Source organism: Podarcis muralis, chromosome 12 (assembly GCF_964188315.1).
Source record: "Podarcis muralis chromosome 12, rPodMur119.hap1.1, whole genome shotgun sequence".
Lineage (NCBI taxonomy): Eukaryota > Metazoa > Chordata > Lepidosauria > Squamata > Lacertidae > Podarcis > Podarcis muralis.
This window is the reverse complement of record NC_135666.1, coordinates 33,442,526-33,452,131: the sequence shown is the minus strand read 5'-3', so window position 1 is coordinate 33,452,131 and position 9,606 is coordinate 33,442,526.

Sequence of the window (9,606 nt, the reverse complement as noted above, 5' to 3'; positions counted from 1 at the left end):
TTCACTTCCACCCCTCCCCATTCTCATCTGTTTCAGCAGTGGTTCCCAGACTTTTTGGGGGGCACAGTAACCCACAAGTCTGAATTTACTTGGGATGGAGACCTGTTAATTTATTGTCACATTAATTTTGGAAGCGCACATAGAATTGTAGCTGGAACCAAGTACCGTTTTGGCTTTACCCCTCTCAGAACGCCCTTACTGTACGTCCTGGTCGTTGTGTACCATCGTTATTGAACAAAATTAAAGGATATTCAGGATTATCGGAGTTGCTTTATATTTCACTCCCCTCTCCCATTTTCTTTTTTGTCTGATGCTGCTTAAAGAGCAACCCTAGGCACAAGTGTAAAGCAAGCAAGTGAAATTAAGCCATGGTAAAGTTATGCCAGATCAAATCTCAATTTGGCAGCTTGGCTGCAGTGGCGTAGCAAGGTCAGGTGGTACCCGGTGTGGAAAATTTCTTGTCATCCCCCCCCCCCCCACATTGAAATCTAGTTGGACTCCCAAGAGACTGCCATCTACTTACAGTATAAAAATACTGGCTGCGATCTCCCAATTGACATTGCCAGGAGTTGTTGAACTTCTTTTAGGGAAGGATTGACCAAAGTTCTGCAGTGTATTTCGATGACAAAAAACCAAATAGAGATATTTAGCCACTAACTTGGTGAGCTCCTGATCATTCCCCAGAAATAGAAAATGTTGGCCAACGTTGTTGAGCTATTTTTAGGGGAGGGTTGGCCAAAGTTGTTGAGCTTTTTTGGGGGGGGGGTGACAGGGTTTGGGTCCTGACTTGAGGGAGCTTCTGCTTCTCCCCTCCCCTCCACCCTCTGCTTGTTTGCTTGTCAGCCTCCTTCCCATCATCTCCCTGCCTGCCTGCATGCCCACTGCAGCAGCCCGAGAGAGCGGGACTGCCAAAACGAAGGGGGAAGGCCGCCGGCAGAGCAGCGCAACTCACCCCCTTCCTCTGACGACCCGGGGTAGGTGGGAATTGTGGGCTGTCACCCCCTCCATGATGACACCTGGTGCGGTCCGCTCCTACCCTGCTCCGTCCCTGATTGGCTGTTGCTGCTGCTGGAAGGGGGGGGGGGAGCCTTTACAGGAGTGTTCGGTGCTGGATTGCTGTGTCATGTATCCAAACTAAATGGGTTTAAGAGCCCACCCTAGGACTGTCCCTTCTGAGGGATTTACACTGGCTGTCCTGTTTGTGGGTTTTCCACAAGCATCTCAAAGGCTTGTCTTCTTTACGTCCTTATTCTAAACTTCTCGTCCTAGCAGGTCTTGCCATAGGATTATCCCCACAGGTTGTTAAGAGCAGGGCTTTTTTCTCAGGGGGAACTCATAGGAACTCAGTTCTGGCCCCTCTCAGGTGGGTGCCATTGCCATTCTAAGAGAAAGAGGGAGGTGTTCGTGGTGAGTTCCCGCACCTCTTTTTCCAGAGAAATAGCACTGGTTAAGAGAAAAGCAGGGACGCAGGTGGCGCTGTGGGTAAAACCTCAGTGCCTAGGACTTGCTGATCGTATGGTCGGCGGTTCGAATCCCCGCGGCGGGGTGAGCTCCCGTCGTTCGGTCCCAGCTCCTGCCCACCTAGCAGTTCGAAAGCACCCCTAAGTGCAAGTAGATAAATAGGTACCGCTTTATAGCGGGAAGGTAAACGGCGTTTCCGTGTGCGGCACTGGTGCTGGCTTGCCAGATGCAGCTTCATCACGCTGGCCACGTGACCCGGAAGTGTCTTCAGACGGCGCTGTCTCCCGGCCTCTTGAGTGAGATGAGCGCACAACCCTAGAGTCGGTCACGACTGGCCCGTACGGGCAGGGGTACCTTTACCTTTACCTTTAAGAGAAAAGCATTTTAATGAAACACCGACCAAACTGAATGCCTTGGATGAAAAGCAGCACATAAATGTGGTAGATAATTAAGAGGAGAATAAATAAATATCTGACTTCATTTTAACTTGATAGTGAGAGCCCAACCACTGAATGGCAACTGTGATGTGTTTAGGTTCAGATGACTTGAAATATAAATGGAATCTGCATGTAACACCCAGTAAGTCACACTAGAGGGCACAAAGAGTCTACTGTATGTCTAGAATACTGCCTGACTAGCTTCCAGCAAGGGAAAGACTTTCCCATGCAATAAATAAACGAGCAGGTTTCACAAAGTTGCTGTTTCCAAGTGCAGGGTTTAGATAATATGCAGGATCAGTTGCTTTGCAATTAATGAGACTTCAAACTAAATAGAACCCAATTTTTTTTTTATTTCACCAAAGGCTTCAGTGCAATTTTTATTCTGGCTGGTTTGTATTAGATTAGGAGCAAAGCAAGTCCAAAGAAACCACAAACTTTTTATCAGCAGATCAGAATCAAGCTGCAGCTAAAAGATCTGGGCTAAGGCTTATGCTTGTGAAGATGTTCATCCAATGCTCATCCACCCTATTTAAATAAATAGTCCATGCTTCCTCCCTCAAGGTAGATAGCTAAAAAACAGCAAAACTCTAGTGGAGATTATTATGTTAAAATGCAATGGAGCTTAACACACCATGACATCTTAGTAATCACAGGAGTTGTGTGCCTGCCTCTTCCATTTTCCTCATCCATTATTTTTGTGTGTTGACGGGGGCTGATGGGTCCAACAACATTTAGAAGACCACAGGTTCCCCGCCCCCACTGTAAGGGAAGCCAGTATTCTTATCCCCATGTTGTAGATAGGGGTCAGAGGCTGAGAAACAGGCTCACCTCAGGCAACTCACTCTGGTCATGGCGGAGACGAATATTTCATACATACAGAGTGTACACTCTGCTACCCCAGGTCTGCGTATGGGAGCTGCATAAGGGCTGATCTTGTGTGGCTCATGTTCGTTTCAGGTAAGTTTGCTCAGATAGTTTGTGCCCAGTAGGTCAGAACTAATGCCAGTCTCCATGACACCCAAATTCTGCCACCTGAAGCAGCTATCTTATCATGTCTCATGGTAGGGCCAGCTATAAGAGCCCTTTAGATACAGTGGTGCCCCGCAAGACGAACACCTCGCAAGACGGAAAACCCGCTAGACGAAAGGGTTTTCCATTTTGGAGGCGCTTCGCAAAACGAATTTCCCTATGGGCTTCCTTCACAAGACGAAAGCCCATAGGGAAATCTCTGGGACAGCAGGGAAGCGCAGCGCATCTTCCCCACTGTCCTCGGACCTCCTCCAAAGCCTGGCGGCGGGAGGAGGTCTCTCCGCCCCTCCACCAGGCTTCGGAAGGATGCTCCGAAGCCTGGCGGCGGGAGGAGGTCTCTCCGCCCCTCCGCCAGGCTTTGGAAGGATGCTCCAAAGCCTGGCGGCGGGGCGGAGAGACCTTCTCCCCGCGCCAGCCTTCGGATGGCTGTCCTGAAGACTTGCGGTGGGAGGAGGGTTTTCCTTCCCACCGCCAACATTCAGAATGCTGTTCTGAATGTTGGTGGTGGGGAGGAAAAACCCTCCTCCCACCGCAAGCCCCGGGAACAGAGGAGAAGCGCTGCGCGCCTTCCCCTCTGTTCCCGTACCTGTCCTGAAGGCTTGCGGTGGGGAGAAAAGCCCTTCTCCGCACCGCCAGCCTGGCAAGCGGTTTCCCTAGGAATGCATTAATTGATTTTCAATGCATTCCTATGGGAAACCGTGCTTCACAAGACGAAAAACTTGCAAGAAGAAAAAAACTTGCGGAATGAATTAATTTTGTCTTGCGAGGCACCACTGTATCTGGTTCAGGCAACCCATGTATCATTCCTAACCATGGTTCAGTGATGGTATCAGCGTAGCTAATTTGTAACCAAACATGATGAATAGAATCATAGAATCATAGAGTTGGAAGAGACCACAAGGGCCATCGAGTCCAGCCCCCTGCCAAGCAGGAAACACCATCAGAGCACTCCTGACATATGGTTGTCAAGCCTCTGCTTAAAGACCTCCAAAGAAGGAGACTCCACCACACTCCTTGGCAGCAAATTCCACTGTCGAACAGCTCTTACTGTCAGGAAGTTCTTCCTAATGTTTAGGTGGAATCTTCTTTCTTGTAGTTTGGATCCATTGCTCCGTGTCCGCTTCTCTGGAGCAGCAGAAAACAGCCTTTCTCCCTCCTCTATGTGACATCCTTTTATATATTTGAACATGGCTATCATATCACCCCTTAACCTCCTCTTCTCCAGGCTAAACATGCCCAGCTCCCTTAGCCGTTCCTCATAAGGCATCGTTTCCAGGCCTTTGACCATTTTGGTTGCCCTCCTCTGGACACGTTCCAGTTTGTCAGTGTCCTTCTTGAACTGTGGTGCCCAGAACTGGACACAGTACTCCAGGTGAGGTCTGACCAGAGCAGAATACAGTGGCACTATTACTTCCCTTGATCTAGATGCTATACTCCTATTGATGCAGCCCAGAATTGCATTGGCTTTTTTAGCTGCCGCGTCACACTGTTGGCTCATGTCAAGTTTGTGGTCAACCAAGACTCCTAGATTGTTTTCACATGTACTGCTCTCAAGCCAGGTGTCACCCATCTTGTATTTGTGCCTCTCATTTTTTTTGCCCAGGTGCAATACTTTACATTTCTCCCTGTTAAAATTCATCTTGTTTGTTTTGGCCCAGTTCTCTAATCTGTCAAGGTCATTTTGAAGTGTGACCCTGTCCTCTGGGGTGTTAGCCACCCCTCCCAGTTTGGTGTCATCTGCAAATTTGATCAGGATGCCCTTGAGTCCATCATCCAAGTCGTTGATAAAGATGTTGAATAAGACCGGGCCCAAGACAGAACCCTGTGGCACCCCACTAGTCACTCTTCTCCAGGATGAAGAGGAACCATTGATGAGCACCCTTTGGGTTCGGTCAGTCAGCCAGTTACAAATCCACTGAGTGGTAGCATAGTCAAGACCGCATTTTACCAGCTTCTTTACAAGAATATCATGGGGCACCTTGTCAAATGCCTTGCTGAAATCAAGGTAGACTACATCCACTGCGTTCCCTTCATCTACCAGGCTTGTAATTCTGTCAAAAAACGAGATCAGGTTAGTCTGACATGACTTATTTTTCAGAAATCCATGTTGACTATTGGTGATCACAGCATTCCTTTCTAGGTGCTCACAGACTGTTTGCTTAATGATCTGCTCCAGAATCTTCCCTGGTATTGATGTCAGACTGACTGGGCGGTAATTATTTGGGTCCTCTCTTTTCCCCTTTTTGAAAATAGGGACAACATTTGCCCTCCTCCAGTCTGCCGGGACTTCGCCTGTTCTCCAGGAATTCTCAAAGATGACTGCCAGTGGTTCTGAAATCACATCTGCCAGTTCTTTTAATACTCTTGGATGCAGTTCATCTGGCCCTGGAGACTTGAATACATCTAGACTAGCCAAGTATTCTTGTACTATCTCCTTAGTTATTCTGGGCTGTGTTTCCTCTGCTGAATCATTTGCTCCAAATTCTTCAGGTCGGGCATTGTTTTCTTTATCGGAGAAGACTGAGGCAAAGAAGGCATTGAGGAGTTCAGCCCTTTCTGTATCCCCTGTTTGCATTTCACCATCTTCTCTGAGTGACCCCATGGTTTCTTTGTTCTTCCTTTTGCTACGAACATACCCATAAAAGCCTTTTTTGTTGCTTTTAACCTCTCTAGCAAGCCTGAGTTCATTTTGTGCTTTAGCTTTTCTGACTTTGTGTCTACACGTGCTGGCTATTTGTTTGAATTCCTCTTTGGTGGTTTCCCCCCTTTTCCATTTTTTGTACACATCCTTTTTTAATCTTAACTCAGTTAAAAGTTCTTTAGATAGCCACCCTGGCTTCTTTAGGCACCTTCCATGTTTCCGTCTCATTGGTATTGCCTGAAGTTGTGCTTTTACTATCTCCCTCTTAACAAACTCCCAGCCATCTTGAACTCCCTTTCCTTTTAGTATTACTGTCCATGGGATCTCACCCAGCACTTCCCTAAGCTTTATGAAGTCGGCTTTCTTAAAGTCAAGAAATTGAGTCCTAGTATGCTTGGCTGCTCCTTTCCGCTGTATAGTAAACTTCAGAAGAGCATGATCACTCGCGCCTAATGATCCTTCCACTTCTACCCCACTAACCAGGTCATCAACATTGGTTAGGACCAGATCTAAAATGGCTGTTCCTCTTGTTGCTTCTCCCACTTTCTGGGCAATGAAGTTGTCTGCAAGGGCAGTGAGGAATCTGTTTGACCTTATGCTCTTGGCTGAGTTTGACATCCAACAAATATCCGGGTAATTGAAGTCCCCCATTACTACTATCTCCCTTCCTTTTGCATGCTTGGCCATCTGTTCCAGGAAGGCATCATCTATGTCCTCCGTTTGGCTTGGGGATCTATAGTAAACTCCCACAATGAGGTCACTGTTATTCTTCTCTCCCTTAATTTTGACCCAAATGCTCTCACTTTGGCTTTGAGGTTCTAAATCTTGGATCTCTTCACAGGTATACACATCCCTGACATATAACGCCACTCCTCCTCCTTTCTTGTCTGGTCTGTTTCTTTGAAATAGATTGTATCCCTCCATTATTACATTCCAATCGTGGGATTTATCCCACCAGGTTTCAGTGATTCCTATTATGTCATATTTAGTTTGCTGTACCAGGAGCTCAAGCTCATCCTGTTTATTTCCCATGCTTTGCGCATTAGTGTACAGACATTGAAGTCCATTAATCATTCCCCTGTGTCTCTTATTTAAGGATTTTTTCCTCCCACCACTAGGTCTGCATGCTCTTTGCTCCATTCGGTCTATGACATTTGGATGATCATCTTCATCAATTGATAGACTCCTACCTTCAGGAGCACTGTCTCCCTCCCCCACATTAGTCAGTTTAAAGCCCTCCTGATGAGGTTTCTGAGATTTTTTGCAAAAACATTCCTCCCAACCGTTGTGAGGTGCAGCCCATCGCTTGCCAGAAGTCCATCTTCAAGAAACTGCATTCCGTGATCTAAGAATCCAAACCGTTCCTGTTTACACCATTTGCGAAGCCAGTTGTTCACTTCCACTATTTTTCCCTCTCTCCCTGGGCCACGTCGTTCAACTGGGAGGACAGATGAGATGACAATTTGTGCATTTAATTGCTTCAATTTCCTGCCCAGAGCCTCGTAATCTCTTTTGATCTTCTGGAGGCTATTGCTTGCAGTGTCATTGGTTCCCACATGAACCAAGAGGAAGGGGTATTTGTCAGTGGGTTTTATGATTCCTTGCAGTCGTTCAGTTACATCTTGGATCTTAGAAGCTCCTTTAGTCTATCTTACACTTTATAAAACCCCATGGCTGTCAGTGTTTTGGGGGAGGGATTCTAGCACATACTACGAAATTTAGGTTAAAGTGCCCTAGCACAACAAATTCACTTTAAAAGGGAAGTGGACTGTTTGCAGTTAGGAAAGTGATGGGGAAATGCATTGAAAAGTGTGAAATGAACAAATGATTAATAGGAAGGTATATAAACACCCTACAAGTAAATCAGGATGAATGCTCATTGTCATATAACCTCCCTATAAACAACTCAGAACAAACGCTCAATGAAAACCGGATAGAATCTAACCGTTTCATGAGCTTTTTGCAAACAGATTTTGACAGTTATTCAATGCACAGGTTGCCTGGTCTGGAGGAGTGGTCTAGTCTCCCATCTTCCAACAAGGAAGCAAATACAGTTCACAAATTGAGACTTTTGTTGAGGAAATGTTAGAAATGTAGGAAGAAAGTAAACTCTTTGAAGTCATGTCGATTTTGCAAAAAACTTGCATCCGCTTCTTTCCGCAACACCAGCATCCTAAGTCAAGATCTGTGCTTAAGTTAGTAAAGGTAAAGGTACCCCTGCCCGTACGGGCCAGTCTTGCCAGACTCTAGGGTTGTGCGCTCATCTCACTCTATAGGCCGGGAGCCAGTGCTGTCCGCAGACACTTCCGGGTCACGTGGCCAGCGTGACATCGCTGCTCTGGCAAGCCAGGGCAGCACACGGAACACCGTTTACCTTCCCGCTAGAAAGCGGTCCCTATTTATCTACTTGCACCCGAAGGTGCTTTCGAACTGCTAGGTTGGCAGGCGCTGGGACCGAACGACAGGAGCGCACCCCGCCGCAGGGATTCGAACCGCCGACCTTTCGATCGGCAAGTCCTAGGTGCTGAGGCTTTAACCCACAGCGCCACCTGCGTCCCGCTTAAGTTAGTACTTTTCATCAAATGTAGGCATCAGAACCCAGTTCAAATGATGGGATATGAATAAGAACAACTTGGAGAACAAAGCACCAGATGTTGACACTTTAGGGATTTCCTCTTGGCCCTTAGTAACTTCTCAGGAAATTGCTACAGAAGCAGACATTTAATAACACCCATCCAGCAAAGCAACTCTTCTGCAGGATAATTTTCTATTCCTTCCTTTTTCTTACAGACTGCGCCATGAGTCAACAAAGGAGGCTTTAACAACCTTGGAGTGAAGTTGAACATGCAAGTATCCTTTTATGACTATTAGGTTAGGGTTTCAACCAAATTAAAAAAGAAAGACCCTTTGTTTCCATATAAACATATTTGTTTGAATAACGCTATTGCATGGCTTGGCACCAAGTGTTTGTGCATAAAAGGCTATTTGTCCTTGTCAGGGATGTAAGGATCCTCTGGATCCACTGATTCCTCAAGAGAAACACCAGGCGAGTTCTCTTTTCTACACTCTTCTGATGATGATGCTCCTTTCGTTTCCTAGACTGTTTAAGTGCAGAGCAGCCATTGATACTGCACGGTCTGGGAAACAAACGTGAACACGTAGAGCAGGGTCTTTTGAGGAGGGCTACAATTAAATAGGAGGGACGCGGGTGGCGCTGTGGGTAAAAGCCTCAGCGCCTAGGGCTTGCCGATCGAAAGGTCGGCGGTTCGAATCCCCGCGGCGGGGTGCGCTCCCGTTGCTCGGTCCCAGCGCCTGCCAACCTAGCAGTTCAAAAGCACCTCCGGGTGCAAGTAGATAAATAGGGACCGCTTACTAGCAGGAAGGTAAACGGCGTTTCCGTGTGCAGCTCTGGCTTGCCAGATGCAGCTTCGTCACGCTGGCCACGTGACCCGGAAGTGTCTCCGGACAGCGCTGGCCCCCGGCCTCTTGAGTGAGATGGGCGCACAACCCTAGAGTCTGTCAAGACTAGCCCGTACGGGCAGGGGTACCTTTACCTTTACAATTAAATAGGAACTGTTCTGGCGGGAAAGTTAGCGGTGTTTCCGTGCGCTGCTCTGGTTCGCCAGAAGCGGCTTAGTCATGCTGGTCACATGACCCGGAAGTTGTACGCCGGCTCCCTCGGCCAATAAAGCGAGATGAGCGCCGCAACCCCAGAGTTATCAGCGACTGGACCTAATGGTCAGGGGTCCCGTTACCTTTACCTTTGCAATTCAGTTGTAACACCTTGCATGTTTTTACATGTGGCCCACTTCCTGTTGCTCCAATTAAAAGGATTGGATAGCACTGAGACTATCCCCAGACCTGAGACTCTAGACAAGACTGATCTAAATCACAGGTGAGCAACTTGTACCCCACAGGGCCATGTTGAGGCCCTTGGTGCCGCCAGAGCTCCTTTCTTTCTGCTCATTTCCTCATTGTTTTTCTGTTTATGTAGTTTAAGACTACATAAGGGGCATTTTAACACCCACCCACTCC